Raw genomic sequence first — 19,826 nt, 5'->3', positions numbered from 1 at the left:
TGACCTGATGGGAGAATTTCCTCCACTTACACAACAAATCTATAACATCATTTTAGAGTTTCCTGAGGATTGGAGGGAGTGACTTATCCATGGTTGCACAGTTGGTAAATGTCTCTAAGGATTTGAACCCAGGACTTGCCTGTCTCCAAGTTGAACTTTCTATTTACTATACCGTACTACCTCTCCAAGTGTTGTCCTTGGCCATTTGGAGCATCTGTTATTTCTAAGTATAGGTTCTGGGATCCTAACCATATCCTTATTGCTGCTGATAATATTAATTATTTTCAATCTGTGTTAGCTGATATGCAAACAGCTGGCATACTTCATTGATGCCCTCAATTTAACTCCAAACCTGTAGGCAAAATGAATCTGAATCTCTATTAGGGGTTCTAAGAGGTTATTCAAACACCTGCTAATTGGAAGCACATCTTTCTGTCTAGTCCCAGCCCTGCAGGGGATGTTAATGATTCCGAGGGAGCAGAAGCAGTAAACAAGGTCATTCAAAGAAACTCTCAGCTAGAAGGCAGTTCAAGGGAAGCCATTAGCTGAGGGAGATTATAGAATTGCCTTGGACATCTGTAAGAAGAAGTGGTCTGTTCACTGTCAGAAGTTGTTGGAGGTGACATCTGCTAGGGAGATGTCAGTCTCTTCCAGGGCTAGTATTCTGTTGCTCAAATCTATGGAAGCAGAGCAACATGGTGAAATAGTGTTTGCCTTCAGTTCCCCCATGACTGCCCTCCTTGCTCCCATTTTCAGTCCTCTTGGTCCTCTTACCTGGCCCATGGGGCATGCTCCTGATGCTCATCTCTTCTGCCACTTGATAGGATGCATCCTAGCCTAGGATGATGCACCTTCTAAAAGGGAAGGTAGCATGAACATGGAGGAAAAAATTGCAAATGATGGTACTTCAGATGTCACTGCAAGAGATGTTTAAGAGCACAGACATGTTTCTGGCACCTTCCAAATTGCCTGCATCTTAAAGAGAATGGGACATCACAGGACATAGAGGTGCAGCTGAAGCTTTGCTTGGTGGGAGGGAGGTTCCTCTGAGATGATGCTTTGGTGCCAGCACCATGGGCAAACAACTGGATGGAGTGGCAGATGATTGCATGATGCTCTTGTCAGGCTTTTAAGGGGAAAAAGATAATTGGAGGTGGGAAAAGCTTTTATTAACATCTACGGTGTGCCAGGTACTGTGTTGAGTGATTTGTATTTGCTTTCTCATCCTACTGTCACTTATAAGGTGGGTGTTATTATTATCTCCATTTTACAACTGAGAAAACTGAAGCAGCAGACAGAGTTAGTAAGTGTCTGAGGCTGGATTTGAATTTGGATGTTCCTGACTTCAGACCCTGAACTCTATTCTTTATACTACCTAGCTTAGTTCATCAGTTAATAAACATTTATTAAGCATCTTTTATGTGCCAGGCATTGTACTAAGTGATGGAAATGCAACAAAGAGGCACAAGACAATCCCTGCTTTCAAGGAACTCTCGATCTTATGGGAAAGGCAATAGAGAAATAAAAATATACAAAATATGTCCTATGTATGAGCTAAATAGGAAATCATTAAGAGATGGAAGGCACTGGAATTTAGAAGGATCAGGAAAGGCTTCCTGTAGATGGGGATTGAGTTAGATATTAAAGGAAGCCACAGAAGTCAGCAGGCAGAGATGAGAAAGGAGAACATTCTAGGCATTGAGAGATAGCTAGAGAAAATGCCTAGATCCAAGAGATGGGGAAGCTTTATTTATGGAATAGTCAGGAAGGAGGTCAGTGTCCCAGCTTCTAGGCAGCTCCTAGATAGTTTTGTGCTCATCGGTCTCTCAAAGGAGACAAGACTTTTTTGTTCACTGAAGGAAAAAAAAAATCCCTCACTTTTTCCATTATTATTATTATTTACCAATTATATGTTATAAATTTCCATATAAAGTTTCTGAAGTTATATGATCCAAATTGTCTCCCAACCTCCTTCCCTCCCACCTCTTGAAGCTGGCAAGCAATTCAATCTGGCTAAATACTCTTTATATTGATAAATGTTTTATAGTCTGGGCAGTGAGGTGATAGAGAGCCAAGCCTAGAGTTGGGAAGACCTGGGTTCAACTCTGACCTCAGATACTTCCTAGCTGTGTGACCCTGGGCCAGTCCCTTAATCCCAGTTGCCTAGCCTTTACCATTCTTCTCCCTTGGAACTGATACTTAATATTCATTCCAAGACAGAAGGTAAACATTTAGAAGAAAAAACAATCTGATAAAGACTCCTATATCAAATGAGATAATATTTATAAAGCACTTAGCATAATGCTTGAACATAGTAGGTGCTTAGAATAAGCATAGAATAAATGCTTATTCTCTCCCATTCCTTATTCCCATTATAGATGCATCTGGGTTTCTGCTGATGATGGTTTTGGCATATTACCTTGAATAAAAAAGTGAATATCATTACTAAAAATGACCTTTTCCCAGTCTTCAGTACTGCAGTCTTTCTATTATCATGTCATGATAACTAACCATTTTTTAAATTTTGTGGTAACTATTAGTTGCCTTTTTAGTTAGTTGTCTAGTTAGTACCTGTTTTTTTCTTTGTTTCTCTGGGTTTTTTCAAGACACTACTTAGTAGGCACTACAGAGGAACAAATAATACCACATTTAGCTGTCAGGTCCAATTGAAGGTCTTTGCTTATTTTTCTGAAGATTAATTAGACTGTTTCACAACAATAATTTATTTTTATTCCAACTGTGATTTTCTTTGTGCTTTAGTTTGATTAATTAATCTATCCTCTTTTAATTGTAAGTTTTAACCTTTTGGCTTCTCCTCAGTAATAGCTGCTACAATATCTATCACAGCCATTGAAGTATGCTCTGCAGGGTTTACATTATTTCCTTGTGATGCAGTGGATTGAGTGTTAAACTTGGAGCTAGGAAGACTTGAATTCAAATATGGACTCAGATACTTAAAAAGCTGTGTAATCCTGGGCAAGATATTCTACTGCAATTTTTAAAATCTTCAAAATATAATAAGAATATCTACTTCCTAGGGTTGCTAAGAAGATCATGTGATATATTTGTAAAGCATTTGGCTATAATAGGTGCATTTATATAGCTATTATTATTATTGTATAATGTTGAATTAAAAACACAACAAAATAAAATGATGAAACGTATCAAATGAAATTCATCATTCAACTTGTAGAAAATAAACTAAAGATAGAGAAATCAGCTCAATGTTTTTCTAGCTGATCAAGGTCAGATGTTCTGAATTAGCTTAGTTTTAGAAGAAGCCCACGTGTGACTATTGTTTTCACAAAAGGAAAACATATAGAAGTTATTGCTTGTACCAAATAATTTTGCATGCTACTTTATATACTATAGTTCTGTAGTAGTATGGGAGTTTTCTGAGGACAGGAAGACTCTAAGACAAAAACTGCCCTAGGACAATGGTTTGCATTTACGAGATATCTAATAAATGTTTATTTGAAGCAGCTGCAGGATTCAGTGGATAGAGTGAAAGGTCTGAAGTTGAGAGGTCTTGGGTTCAAATTTGACCTCAGACACTTCCTAGATAAGAATTAAAATTTTGTTGTTGTTGAATTGATCTGGAATGGAATTGTTTTTGCTAGTATTGAACTTTTTTAAAAATTTGTTCAATCAACAAGTTTTATTAGCTTTATTAAGAAGTTCTGGACAATTTTCTTATATATTTTTATTATCTTTAATTTGACATTCAATTTTTTTATTTCTTAAAAATTTGTGATGTTCTGCTGGGAGTCCTATGATCCTTAAAAAAAAAAAACAAACAAACTTCTCCAATTCATTATTTATTCATTTTAGTATCCTTAAAATTTTTTTGAGTACCAATTTTTTCCTTCCCTCTATCCACTTTCCCATCCATTGAGAAGGCATAAAGCAAACAATATAAAATCAATTATACATGTGAAATCAAGCAAAACATATTTCCATGTTGTAACCCCCCCCAAAAAAAAAAACCCAACCCAAACACTTTCATGTTGCATTTAGCCAGGCAAGAAAAAAAAGAAGTATAATTAAGAAAATTATACTTCAGTTTGTACTAAGAGTTTATAACTTCTTTCTCTGAAGACAGATAAAATTTTTTATCATGAATCTTTTTAAATTGTCTTGGATCATTGTGTTGATCAAAGTAGCCAAAATTTTCGCTATTGATCATCATTAGAATATTGACATTAAGGGGGCAGCTGGGTAGTTCAGTGGATTGAGAGCCAGGACTAGAGATGGGAGGTCCTGGGTTCAAACCTGACCTCAGACACTTCCCAGCTGTGTGACCCTGGGCAAGTCACTTAACCCCCATTACCTAGCTCTTACCACTCTTCTGCCTTGAAACCAATACACAGTATTGATTTCAAGACATAAGGTAAGAGTTAAAAAAAAAAAAAGAATATTGACGTTACTGTATATAGTGTTCTCCTGGGTCTTCTCACTTTACTCTGCATCAATTCATATGGGTCTTCCCAGGCTTTTCTGAAGCCATCTTCCTTGTTTCTAAGAATTTCTAAGAGTACAGCATAATCATATGTAAAATTCCCCAGTTGATGGGTATCCCCTCAATTTCCCATTCTTTGCTACCACAAAAAGAACTACTATAAATATTTTTGTACATATGGCTCCTTTTCCTTTGACCTTTAGGATATGAGCTAGTGGTGATACTGTTAAGATCAAAGAGTTTTATAGCCCTCTGGTCATACTTCCAAATTGTTCTCCAGAATAGTTAGATTAATTCACAGATTCACCAACATTACATTAGTGTGACACATGAGCCTCAAATTACCTCTTAACATCTTGTTTTCAAGCTCTATCACTTTGTTTTGTATAGAATTCATGTGTTCTTTTCATGATGCCTTTTTGCTTCTCTTTTGCCACATTTCCCTCCATTTTTGTAGTTTGTGTTACCCATCTATTATTCTCTTTTATAGCTTTTACTTTTTGACAAAGATTCTCCTTCACATATTCACTTTCCCCCACCTGCTATTTGTACTCTAAAATTCTGCTTTGAGAACTTTTATTTTTGACTTAAATTTACCCTGAATTTTTCCTTCTGAGAATTTTATCCCTTTCATACAATTCTAGAATTTCTTGCTGTTGTTTTATGCTCTTTGGGCCATCCATAGGGTTCTTTTATCAAATGATATTGGCTTACTTCTTTTCATAATATAATATTGAATGTGCTTGGTACTGTGGTTTTTCACATTTTTTCTTCTATTTTGAAGATTCTTTGGTTTATCTGCTAATGTTCCAGATTTTAATTTAGGCCTTCTCTCTTTTATTCCTTGGTTTTTCAGCCTCCCAAACATTTCCTGTCAGTCTTTAGTCCCTCCCTTTCCACTGCTGGAGACTCCCCAAGGCTAGGGCAGCCTTTCATCACCCTGACATTGTTCTCCCTTAGCCTGGGGCCCTGAGTGCTGGGCATGGTATGTTTTCAGCCATGCCCAATTATTGATGTTCTTCTCTACTCCCCTCCCTGACTTTCATGTGGCTGGAAAGAATCTGTTCTTATTGTTTCTGGGAAAGGGGGCAAGGGGAGAGGAAGAGAGTTCCTGTCATGGGAGACCCCCAAAGTCTTTCAGGAAGCCACAGCCTTTGAGTCTGCTTGACCCTGCTTTGAAGACTATGTATGAAGTAGATTTGGAGAAAAAGATGCCCATTGAAAGCTCTTAAGTATAAGCCCTCCAGAATTCATTGATTGGATTTTTACCTTGTTGGGGGTGGAGGACTATCTTTTTATCTTCTGAATTCAATTGTAATTATTTTACATCTGACACATAATTCCTTTTCTTTTTTTAAAGTTTGGGGGTTTGGTGAGTTTGTAGCATGTATCTCCTCAACCATCTTGATGATCATATGATCCTTTCAGCCTGATGAATTGAATTGAATTGATGCCAATGACTAAAGTTTGTGTAATTCTAAAACTTTGTCAAATCAAACTCTGTAAAAGCTTTTGCACACTATGAAAAAGAATAGGATAAAATTAAAATAAACTAAAATGCTCTAAAAGTAGAGAACATGCAAAATTATAGGCAAAAGGAGCTCCAGTAATAGTTATGGATAAAATAAAATATAACTAACTTGATGGGGGGGAGGTAAGATCAATTCAATCTGGTGCTCTGGTATTTTCAAATTGGACCATGCCTTTAGGTATTTCACATGAGATGGTCCTGGGAAAATGTGTATCAGGATTAGGATTAAGTGCAGTTGTAAAAAGTGTAAAAGGTAGTAACTGAGGAATCTAATTAATTTCCAATTCTAAATTGAGAAATTTGATAATTTCTCTGGCAATGAGCACAGTTGTCTTGGGAGATATATTTTTGGTTATAATTGCCAGGTCTGGTTCAACTGACTTGGAAGTTGAATGGGAAAAGCCTATATTTTTGTTTTAATATAATTGCTTACCTTTGTAATCCTCTGCATTTTATTTTGTGCTTTAGAAACATTATTTGGAAGAGGGTGCCAATAGGCTTCACCTGACTTCTGAAGATGTCCATGATACAAAAACATTAAAAAAATGTTAGGTTGGTGAAAGGCTGCCCTAGCCTTGTGGGGTCTGCAGTAGCAGAAAGGGAGGGACTAAAGACTGAGAGGGAATAGTTGGGAGTTTGTAGTAGGTTGAAAACCAAGAAATGAATGGGACTAGAAAGGAAGTGAATCAGAAGCAATGTGGGAGAGAAGCAAAGCAACAAGCAGAGATTAAGACAAGCATCAGAAGTAGGTAGTTGGCATGTTTTCAGGTCAATGAACATAGACAGATGCAGTAATTGATACATGCCGAGTTGTTCTTTTTTTCCTTCACTTTTTCCTTAGAAATTGTCCTTGACATCTTTTGAGTTTATACTTAACCTTCATTTCTCTCTGTACCTCTCTCCCCTACCCCCACTGGGGAGCCATTCTTTAATAACAAAGAATATGTAAGAACGAAATCAAAAGAGTTCAACAAAAATTACCAATCAAATTCAACAATCTATGAAGTGTTCTATATCCAGAGGGGTGTTGGAGTCAGTTTGAATAGAATCTTGAAAACTGACTGAAATTTTATTTGTGAACATTTACACTTCAGCAACTGACAGATGCTACAAATTAGGGCTTGATTTATTATTTTGTTGATTACCTAAACTTACAAAAATGATGGGAAAAACCATGCAGATTAAACTTAAAATTGTGATTTGTATAAATTTTTTGTCTTGGAGAGTTGGTTACTTAATATTTACCAGAATTCTCTTGTCCACATCTATGGTCTCCTATCCGAGCAAAGAAGGGAGGGAAGTGCATTCTCTTTTCTCTGGGGATAAGCTTGATTATTATAATTGTAATGTTTTTGTTCTTTTCATTTATATTCTTTTCAGTGAGTATATTGTTTTCTTGGTTCTTCTTATTTTACTTTGTATTAGTTCCTGTAAGCATTTCCAAGCTTCCCTATATTTGTAATCTTATAGAACAATATTACTCTTCCATAAATCACAATTTTTAGGGCACATTTAATGGTATTCCATTTTTTTGTTTGTTTAGTTCTTTGCCATGACAAAAGAGCTGTTATAAATATTTTGGTGTATTTGAAATCTTTTTAAAATCTTTGACTTCCTTGGGGTGTTCATGTCTAGTAATGGAATATCTGTGTCAAAGGATTTGAATATTTTAATAATTTTCTTTGCATAAGTCTAATTTTTTAAATAGTGTTTCCCCATATGTTAGCCATAGTCTTTCTCTTTGTAGATTCAGAATGGAAAAAAATCAAATCTTTGCTATTCCATTAATTGGGTAAACAAAGCATGTTAGAATGAAGAAATGAATTTATTAGTTGTCAAGTTGGAAAAAATACACATTATCACATTTGACAAAAAAGGAGTCAGAAGATCTCTCATCATCTAGGGTGTCATTTATATCTGCTTCATTTGTTCATAATTTTATTGCATGGTGTATGTGTTTAATATTTCTTTCTGTATTTGTTTATACATTCTTTGTACCCTAGCACAGAATAATTTCTTCTACTATACCCACTTAGAGGTCTCCATAAGTCTAATTTTTGCAACATTGTGTTCAGGTATGCAATTTTATTCATGCTTCTCTTTGTGCAGAATCTGTCAATCTGTTATTAAAAAGAAATTAAAGTCACCTAGAATGACTAGTTTTCTTTAGGTCTTCAAACATTTCAGTTAGCTTTTCCCTTAATTATTTGGATGCTATGCCAATCAATCTACATATTTTTTTAAATTTATTTTTAATTTGGTTAATTAATTTAGAACATTTTCTTATGGTTACCTGATTCATGTTCCTTCTCTCCCATCCTCTTACCTTCCTCCCCTAGCCAACAAGCAATTCAACTGAATTTTACAAGTATCATGGTCAAGACCCATTTCCATATTATTAATATTTGCATTAGGGTGATCATTTAGAGTCTACATCCCCAGTCATATCCCCATTGAACCATGTGATCAAGGAAATGTCTTTCTTCTGTGTTTCTACTCCCACAGTTATTTCTCTGGATGTGGATAGTGTTTATTCTCATAGATCCCTCAGAATTGTCCCAGATCATTGCAATGTGCATACTTTTAATACTGACATTTCATAATTTTCTAAGGTGTCATTAATTATAACAATTTCTCTGCTTGTCTCTTATAAGGCATTTATGTTTGCTATCGTTATATCTGAAATCATATTTTTAACTGACTTTTTTGGATTTAACTGAAGTATAATAGGTTTCATTTTAACTATTCCCTTTGAATGTACAAGAATTCAAAAAAATTTGATGTAGGCTTTGTGTTGAGCTGAACTTATTGTTTAAATTCACATATGTCCTAGATTGAGTCCCCAGAGCTCAGTTGGCTACATCTCCCTCTCAGGATTCTAGGGGCAAAAATCTAATGATTTTGGGTTGAGCTCACATTCTGGCATGTTTTCACCAATATCAGTAGTCAAAAGTACCAATCAATGGTACTTCAATATCATCAAACACATTAACATCAGTTAGATTTTAATAAACAATATTTACTGAGAAGAAATAGCAAGAACAAAAGTACAAACAAATCTCCTTGAGCTGGGACAAACTCTCCCCTCCACCATCTTGGACCCTGGGGAAGATAGGCTAGATATAAAGTGGTTTTACAAAACATTTGCCCCAATAAATTCCTTTCTACTCATGTTCTTGCTGTAACACATGACATTTCAGCTACTTGGTAGATCCACTACTGGGCTGAGGGTTAAATATTGTTCTTCAGGACTTTGCTCCTCACAATACAAATTTCAGTTTATACTTCTGATGGCTCTTTTGACTTTTGGAAGTTCACAAGATTTAGCCTAGTCCATTCTATTTCTATACTCACTCACCTAGGAGCAAGAAAGAAGCAAATAAAATAGTCAGAAACATAACTCTGCCATGTGTTCAAGGTCCTGATGGGAAGAGAAGAGTCCAACACCTTTTCCCCCACTCAGAGTCTTACAATATGTTTTCCATCTATCCTTAGAATGAAAGAAGAAGATTTGACTAGTTAGTGCCTTTTCTATGCATATTAATCTCTGCTTTGGCAGTAAATTAAGAGAATTTTTTTTTCATTATGATGGAAATAATTAGTAAAAGTAAAATTTCAAGATTTGTATTTTGACTTTCTTAAGGCAGCCCAGGTAAGGGTTTCATTTAGGCGTCTTCCTTTCTTCTCTATCCTTACTCATACTTCTACAAAAGTTTGAATGTTTTCATATTTCATTAACCTTTACATATGATGCCCAGTTTACATAAATTTTATTTAACTTTTGCCTTTTTCTGCCTTACTTTCCTTTTCCACTTACCTTCAGTTTTCCAGATAACTTGGAGAAATTCAACTGGCCCTTTTGGACTTTAGTATTCCTGAGCTTTCCAGTAAGTGTATTGGGATCTGATGGCTTCTGAAATCTGTTAAGAGTTTTAAATCTAGAAAAGACACAATCTAGTTCCATTTATTCTATTTTCAAGGTATTCTCTCCTCAGTTTCTAGCTTTATTTTTTTCATAACTGCCCTTATAATAAAAATGACTTTAAAAAAGTTTTGACATACTCTGTTATCACATTATGAACATTTCCAGATTACACCTACCTTATGAAAACTCTCTTATATAAAAAAATAAATTAATTAAGCAGAACTAACAATACAGAGACTTCATCTGACAGTGCATGAAATCAGTCAGCCAATAAATATCTATTTCAACAATTCACACCTGTGCTCCCTACCTCTTAATTTTTTGAAAAGATATATTTTTTTCTAATTAACAGATCTTTTCTCCTCTTTTCTTCCACCATCAGGAAAAAGAAAAAGAAATTTCTTAAAACAAATATACATACTAAAGTAAGACAAATCCCCTCATTTGGCTATATATAAAATTATATATGCTTCCATGCTTCCATTTGTACTCTGAGTCCAATACTTCTCTGTCAAGAGGTGGATAGTATATTTTTATCATCAGGCCTCTGGAATCATGGACAGTCATTTTATTGATCATGGTTCTTACAATTTTCAAAGTCTGCTTGTTTTGTTGAGTGTTATTATTTTATAGGTTATTCTGCTTCTACCCATTTCTTTATTAATTTACAAAAGTCTTTAAAAACATTCATTTTTATAATAATTATTTTAATAGTCTAATTTTTCCTTCTGGTTCTGCTCACTTCACTCTGTATCAGTTCTTTGCAAGTCTTTTCATGTCTCTTTGAAATCATCTGTTTCCTTTTATATTACAACACAACAGTATTTTACTACATTCACAAGCCAATTCTTCAATAAAAAGGACAACAACTAGAATAGACCTATTGCAAATTAATGTAACTTGAATTCAAATCTAGCTTAAAGTCTCAATTAGTTGGCCAATTTGCATGTCAAAAACTTTTCCTGACTCTTAATTTCTAATCAGAAAAGAAATAAATTTTATGGCCTTATTGAAGAACAATTTTTGTTTATGATAGAAAGTGTTCATTTTCAGGCTAATTTATCTTGCTTTTTGTCTAGCTTATTCCAAACTGTTAATTTTTTTTTCTTTTCCTAACTGGGTAGAACTGTGTAATTCCAGTTTCTGTTTGTTGATTAAATTACTTTTTCTTGGTTGCTTGGCAAATTTTCTCTTTGACAATAAAGCATTAGAACTTACTTCTTTTGTTTCCAATTGAGCTAAATTTAGAGTTTCTTTCTGGTATCCTCTGGATTATGTTGACTTGAATTTGGACCATTACTTGATTTCCTAGCATTTGTCATACCGAGCTTTTACTGACTTCATATTTTCTAGTGAAATCAGTAATTCACCTTGCTGAGTCCTGTCCTCTGAGTCTATTGCTTTGGTTTATAGAGAGTTAAGATATTCCTCCCATTTTTCTATTAAAATTTTTTTTGCTCTATTATTTGCTTTTTCATATCTGCATTCCCCACCCCCATTCTGACTAATGACACTAAGTTCACTGCTTCACTGAGATTTTCTGCCATCTTTCCTATATTATCAATTCTTATGTCTGCTCTCTTGAGTTCTTTTAGTGATGATTTCTAATATTATAGATTCTGGGTATTCTCATCCATCTTGAAGCAATTCTAAGTCACCACTATGGCATGTTGCTTCTCTCTTCAGGAGGTGTACTCTTTTTTTCAGTCTTTGGTTTTTGCATTCATTTTTCCTTCTGGGGATTTCTCCTGGATTTCTTTTACTATATGATATTTATTTACTGTATTGGGAATTATTTTTAGTTATTTTTTCAGACACCCTGTTTTACAAATGTGTTTTCTCCTTTTTAATTTTTCCCCTATTGTTTTGTTTTGTTGTTTTATTTTATTTCTCTTATTTGTACTGTTTTGAGATGGTTCATGATATTTGGACTTATTCAAAATTACTGACTTGGCCATCTTGAACCAAGTAAAAAGGAGCATTTTTAAAAAGATTTAAAAATTATATTAGTTTCAATGATGATGTTATATGACTAATTTGATTTTTAAATAGATTTTTATCATGAACTTAATCATCAACAGACAAAAGTATTAAAAATATGAAGAACACCAAATAGAATCATAAAAAGTATGAAACTACTTTTAGATAGAATTAAAAAGAAATATATGTGTATGTTTATACATATATATATATATATATATATTTAAGCTTTATAAGGCTCTAATCAAGTTGCTCTATTTGTGGCTCATTCTGCACTTAAAAATTAAACTTCCATGTGCATTTTGAAAGCATTTTATTGATGTGTTTTTTATGTACAACACTACCCATTATTCCTCCTTTTCCCCTCCCCTCCAAGTACAAACCTGCCTTACAATGAATGTGTATAATTGAGCAATACAAATCAACACATTAGCCATTTTTGAGAATGCAAATCTTATTCTGTATCTCTAGTACAAGGGTTGACAAAAAATGACTCATTGGCCAAATCCAGTCTGCCATCTGTTTTTGTAGGATCCATGAGCTAAGAATAGCATTTGTACTTTAAAATGGTTGAAAACAAATCAAATGAAGAATAATATTTAGTAATATAGGAATTATATGAAATTTGAATTTCAGTGTCCATAAAGTTTTATTGGCACCTAGCCATGCTTATTCATTTATGTATTATATATAGTTGCTTTCTTGCTACAATGTCACAGTTGAGTAGTGCTTACATGACTTCTAACTGGTGCTCAGTGCTCTACAAATTGTAGTAATGCAGGTATAATTTGAAAATATTTTGTAACAGTTAAATTAGTTTCTCTACTAAAAGTATTATATATTTTAGAGGTTTATTAAAGATTATTAGAAATCAAAGATACAAATCAATAAGCCACGTTTCTAGGGCTAATAAGCCCACTCAATTTCACTTACTCTACATCTTGAGTGACACGTACGCTTAGAAGCAGAAGCTGAGAGAGACCTGAAGTAGGCAGAGAGTCAGTTTAAATACAAATTTTGTTCTTGGCCCAGGTGGGGATCTCAGGTGAGATTATAGGGCATTCTTGGAAGTTCCAAGGACTTCTGGGGATTGAAGTCTGGGGTTCAAATCTCCAGTTTTACAATTTTAAGTGCCATGAATATCCTCATGCCAGAATATTAAAAAAATTCTACTACTAGTGTATATCATGTGATAAGGAGAGAAAAAAAACATTTTATTATAACTTTTTAAAATCTCACAGCCAAGATTGAAATTTTTCTGCATGAGAAAAATCACCCTCTACTACTATTTTTAAATGTTGAATGGCTTTGGAAGTTAGCTTTTGCTATAGATTTGGTAATTTAAAAAAATAATTTGACCTGGTAGTACAAGGCAAAATAGTACTTATATGAGAAACTTATATTTAAAAAAAAATGTGATGAAAACTATTGTTCGAATCAAAAGTATTGTTAAGATGTCACATACATTTCCTGTACTGGTAAAAGTTAAAACAAGAAGTGAGATTTCTATTCCCACAAAAATTTGTAGTGGATATATTTTCCAAGATCAAATTATAGTTCCATCAGCATGTTTGGGACTTAAATATAAGTACAAAGGAGATTTCAATATTTCAAAATCTATTTAATTATGTAATTAAAGAGCTTCCACCTATGTTTCAATTGAAAAGTCATTCATTTGCAACATGATGTCATGCTAAAAGGAAAACCTCAAGTAAAGAATTTAATAGGATACTTTAAGACAAGTGACTTCTAAATGACAAATATGCTCAATTAAAATCATATACTGATGGACTGATATCACTATTTGACAGTACCTATGTGATGTGTAGAAAAGGCATTTTTAAGGCTGAACTATATTTGAATAAATGAACATTTGCAAATAATTTTGATAGAAACATTATCTCTGAATCTCAATTAAGGGAAATATTATCCTCCTCAAAAGAATTCTAATTTTCTCATTAGTAGATTTCTATTACCAAAAACGACCCAAATATTATTATTATATTTTGAATTTCATCAATAAAAATTTCCCGACAATTTGTTTTCTCTTTTGTTATATACATATGTATATAATCTCTTTAATTTTATCTCTTGGTTTGCCAGTTTAAATATTTACTGTCTAGCTCTTTATAAAAAAAAGTTTTTTAATCCCATTCCAGTATATCATCTCTTTGCCAAGAGGTAAGATATTGTTTTATCATCAGTCTTTAAAAATTTTTAAGACATTTCTATTCTGTATAGGTTTCAGACTTTTCAAAGTTGTTTGTCTTCAAGCTATTTTTGTGGTTATTGTGTAAATTTGTTTCCTATTAATGAACTGGAGGAATTCCATGTGAACTGGAATGACCTCCAGGAATTGATGCAGAGTGAAAGGAGCAGAACCAGGAGAACATTATACACAGAGATTGACACACTGTGGTACAATTGAATGTAATGGACTTCTCTACTAGCAGCAATGAAATGATCCCGGACAATTCTGAGGGACTTATGAGAAAGAATGCTTTCTACAGTCACAGGAAGAACTGTGGGAATAGAAATACAGACGAAAAACAACTGCTCAATCATAAGGATCAATAGGGATATGATTTGGGTTATACACTCTAAATGATCACCCGAGTGCAAATATTAATAATATAGAAATGGGACTTAATCAATGACACATGTTAAACCCAGTGGAATTTCTCGTTGGCTATGGGAAGGGGTAGGGAAAGAACATGAATCATGTAACCATGGAAAAATATTCTAAATTAATTAAATAAAAAATTTCAAATAAAAATGTTTTCTGGTTACAATCATTTCACTTAACATTAGTTCATGCAAGTCTTTCCCTATTTCTCTTCATCAAAAATAATTTTCATATCCCATGTCATCATAAAATTACATTAAAATACCACAGTTTGTTTAGGCATTCCTCATTTGATAGATACATCTTTGCTACCAAAATTCTGATAAAAGTATTCTTATATATATATAATATCATATTATAATAATTAATTAATTTTAACTATGGTGCAAAATAATAGCTCCTCAGTTCATGTGATTCTTTCCTTTGCTGCTTTTCAGGGTTTATTTTAGGTGAAAAATTAAGGGTATAATCATAATTGCTCTGAGCCTCTGTTAGGAAAATTCCTATTCAGACAGAAATTTGGCTCTACCTTTAATTATATCTATATCTCTAGTTAACTACTGGTGTCTTTGTGGTTGAGATAAAATTCAGGTTACTGGACATGTTTGGGTAATGAAGCAGCCAATTACATTACCATATCTGTTGATAGGCATGGGCATGGGAAGTTGGGAAATGAGTAAACCTTTTCTTGGAACTTCCCTTAATCCTTAAGTAGATAGTTTAAACGCTTGGCATCAGCCTGAGTCATCTGCTCTGTTATGCCTGTAGAGCTAAAAGCCTTCTGTGATATCACCCTTCTCTGTTCCAACTCAGCCCTGCCTTTTCTTTCTCCTTTTACTGGTTGTCCTTGGGCTTCTAAGCCCTTTCTAGTTCAGTTCTGGGTGTTCTCAGTCCTTCCTTTCTGCTGAAAGACTCTTAGAATCTTTCTCCAGTTCTGAGTTAGTTCCTCATTTTACACATATTCCTCAGAGTACAATCAAGACTCTCACCTAAGACTTTGATTTTATATATATATATATGAAAGCTTTATTCATATCTAGTTCTAATTGGCTGATTCACTAAAGAAGTGCTCTTATCTAAGATAATTCCTTCGTTCGTTCGTTCGTTCGTTCGTTCGTTCGTTCGTTCGTTCGTTCGTTCGTTCCTTCCTTCCTTCCTTCCTTCCTTCCTTCCTTCCTTCGTTCCTTCCTTCGTTCGTTCCTTCCTTCCTTTCTTCCTTCCTTCCTTCCTTCCTTCCTTCCTTCCTTCCTTCCTTCCTTCCTTCCTTCCTTCCTCCCTCCCTCCCTCCCTCCCTTCCTTCCTTCCTTCCTTCCTTCCTTCCTTCCTTCCTTCCTTCCTTCCTTCCTTCCTTCCTTCCTTCCTTCCTTCCTTCCTTCCTTCCTTCCTTCCTTCCTTCCTTCCTTCCTTCCTTCCTTCCTTCCTTCTTTCTCCCCTCCCTCCCTTATTTTCTTTCTTAGTAACAATTCTAAGACAGAAGGGTAGGGTTAAGTGACTTAGCCCAGATCACACAGCAAGGAAGTATCTGAGACCAGATTTGAAACTAGGTCCTTTCAACCCCAGATTTGGTACTCTATCCACTGTGCTACCTAGTTTCCTCAAAAGTAATTAATTTTAAATGGAGTAAGTGGAAATCATTGGAACCCAATCATTTCACATATATGAATCCTTTTACTCTTTCATAACTTCCTTAATGCACATGCCTAATAGAATTGTTGGGTCAAAGGGTTAATGAATGAGTCATAAGGTATTTATTAAGTGTTTGATATGTGTTAAGCATTGGGTTACCAATACAAATGTACCCACAGTCCCTACTCTTACCATCAAATGGGGGAAGAAACACACAAAAGGGAGCAGAGGCCAGAAAGAACCCTTGGATCCTACAAGTTACAAGAATGGTTAATGCAGACATAGTGGAGTAGATTGATATATTCCATTTAAGAAGAATGACAGAGTTAACTTGATTGTGGTTCTATCTAGAGGCTGGAGATGGATTGTCCATAGTTAGTGGCATCATAGTTGTTGAGGCTGTGGAGGAAATGACCAGAAGGATGAAGAAAAAGTGAAGTTTGGCCATGTTTTTCTTGAAATAGCAATCCTAGAGAGGCAAGTAATTTAGTGACTTTTTGAATATAGTTCAAAATTTCTTTCCAGAATGATTAAACCAAGTCAAAACTCCCCTAGCTAAGCAATAGTTTGCCTGTCTTCTTATAGCTCTTCCAACAATTATCAGTTCTCCTTTTTGTCACCTTTAATCTGGTACATACAAGAGGGAATCTCAGAGTTGTTTTAATTTGCATTTCTCATATTAGTGACTTGGAGCATTTTTTCATAATGTTATTTATAATTTGAAAATTTTCAGTTGAGATTCACCTATTCACATCTTCTTAACAATTATCTATTAAGAAATGGATCACATTCTTATATATTTGCATCAGTTTTTACATATCTCAGATCTCAATTTAACAGTGAAATTTCCTGTGAAGACATTTTCCCATGGAATTATTTAAATCTTGATTCTAATTGTATTATTTTACTTGTTCAGAAGCCTCTTAATTTAATGCTATCAAAATTGTGTCTTTTATCTTTTTATAATTATTTTTCTTCATTTAGATAAGAATTCTCTCCTATCCATAACTTTGAAAGGTATTTCTTTTTCTCTAATTTTTATATGATGTTTTATATTTAGTTCACATATCAACTTGGAATTTATTGTGTTATATAAGATCCAGACCTTATTTTCTGTCTCCTTTCATTTCCTGAGTAGTTTTTTTCAATGGCAGCCTTACATATGGCAGCTGATGACCTTAGATTTATCATTGTTTGATTGCTTCTAATTCTTTTTTAACTAATATATTCCATTGATCAACTATTCTTTTTTTAAAACCAGTATCAGTTTTTATGATTTGTTTATTGTATACTTTGAGATCTGGTACTGTGAAGCCCAGTTTTATATTTGTTTTTCCCCCCAACACTTTCTTTGAGATTCTTGACATTTTGTTCCTTCAGATGAATTTTTGTTATTTTTTTCTAGTTCTATAAAGTAACCCTTTGATAATTTCTATGTCACTAAGTATATAAATAAATTAGGTTGTGTCACCATTTGAATTATTTTGGCAGAGTTCAACTATGAGTAATTAATCTCTCCAATTAGATCTTTATTTCTCTAAAAATTGTTTTGTAGTTATATTCATGTAAGCTCTGATCATCTCTTGGTAGATGGATTCCCAGGTATTTTATATGTTCTGCAGTTATTTTGAATGGAATTTATTTATCTAACTCTTTTTGGTGCTCAAATGAGAAGAGGAGCTAGACCCTTACTGCTTGCTTTTCATCTCTGAAACAAGGTCTCCTAAGAGAAGGTGGCAAAGGATCTGCTCCAAAGTGGAGTCTGCTCCAAAGTGGAGTCTACTCCTTTTTACGTCATAGCCTGATCTTCCAGCTAGGATGTGAAGAACCTTTGTAGTAAAGAGGAGCAATCCTACCCATTATCCTCAGTCCTTCCATCTCCTACTGTGCCTGTTCCTCCAAGGAAGAGGAAGAAAATCAATAGAGAGCAGGACTTCTGTTATTGTACAGATTATATTCCCATCTCCTGATAGACTATTTCCTGCCTAATTTTTAGCCTTTGGAGTGAAATGAGGCCAATTATTTGGCCCATATTGCAATGGTCACCTGCCTCATCTTTAGCCTCTTGCGAAAGGAGGAATGGTGCCTTTTGCCCAGTGATGAACATTCGAATACATGGTCAGATCCCAGTGATTCTGAATTCTTGTAGATCATCATCTAAACCCCATTCCCAAGTTCCTAACCCTTCATTCCTTATTCCTATGCCCCTCAATCCTCACACCCCAAAGTTCCAATGCTCATCCCTGGGCTCTTTTATGAATAGGACACTTCGTTTCTCGAGTCTGGGCATGTTCTCTGGTTGTTCCCTTTGCCTAGAATGCTCTCCCACCTCGTCTCTGCCTATTCACTTCCCTGGTTTCCTTTAAATTCCAACTAAAACCCCATGTTGCAATTGAAGCCTGTTTTCCAAATCTCTTAATTACAGTGCCTTCCTGCTCTGAGTTATTTCCTATTTATTCCTATTATCCCATATGTAATTTGCTTGTTTATGTATACTTGTTTCCTTCTTTCCTCTTCCATTAGATTGTGAGCTTCTTGAGGACAGGCATTGATTTTCTGCCTCTTTTCTCCATCCCCAACCCCCAATTCCTTAGCACAGTGCCTGGTACATAGTAGGTTTTTGATAAATGTTTATTGGCTGATCTTCTGAAAGAACCATAAGATAATTTAGATTTATTATTACTTGTGTGCCCTGGGACAAGAGGTAGAATTTGAAACCATGGTGTCCTCAATTCAAGGTCAACCCTTTAACCATTGCTGCTAATGGTTGCTCTATTTTGTTAATGATTGTAAAAAATCATTAAATGTAGACTCAATGGACATGAGTTCAAATCTTCAGTCTTCTATTTAATATTTGTATGACCTTGTACAAGGGAACAAGCATGTATTAAATAACTACTGTGTGCAAGGCACTATACAAAGCCTTTTACATATGTTGTTTTACTTGATCTTTACAACAGTTCTTTGAGGTAGGTGCTATTATGATCCCCATTTTATAGTTGGGGAAACTGATACAGACAGAGTCTATATTTCTTAAGCTAGAAGTTAGGTCTTCCTGTTTCTAGGTCCAAAGTTCTCTCTACTATAGCAGTGGTTCTCAACCTCTCAATTTGTAGCAATGAGAATACATAATGTATATCAGGTATTTACATTATGAATCATAACTGTAGCAAAATTACAGTATTGAAGTAGCTACCAAAATAATTTTTTTGGTTTGGGGTCACTGCAACATGAGGAACTGTATTGTGGGGTCACAGCATTAGAAAGGTTGAGAACCACTGTACTATAGTATCCAGCTTTCTTGATCTAAGAGGAGACACTTTTGTGGTCTCAGTATCTCCATTTGTAAAAATTGTGGGTCCATTTCACTTCCAGATGCATAATCTTGTGACTCTTACAGCCATAAATCTATGTTTTTTTTTTTGTATTGGATTGAAATATCTCTTAGTATTAGGGACAGATGACAATATTTTTTTGGAATGATCAGGAATGAGTCAGCTGGGAAAAACCATTCAAAAATCAGAGTAATATTCAGAAGGCAATAATTATGAATTCAAGCTCAGGGACTAAGCCTTGTGGGATAAAATATGACCTGAATTGTAGCCCCCCCTTTTTTTTACTCATTTGCAAATGAGAAATGAATTTGAACATTAGAATCCATAGTGGTATCTAGCAAAGG

Source organism: Monodelphis domestica, chromosome 3 (genome assembly GCF_027887165.1).
Source record: "Monodelphis domestica isolate mMonDom1 chromosome 3, mMonDom1.pri, whole genome shotgun sequence".
Classification (NCBI taxonomy): Eukaryota; Metazoa; Chordata; class Mammalia; order Didelphimorphia; family Didelphidae; genus Monodelphis; species Monodelphis domestica.
The sequence above is the reverse complement of the archived record's forward strand: the minus strand, read 5'-3'. Positions refer to the sequence as shown.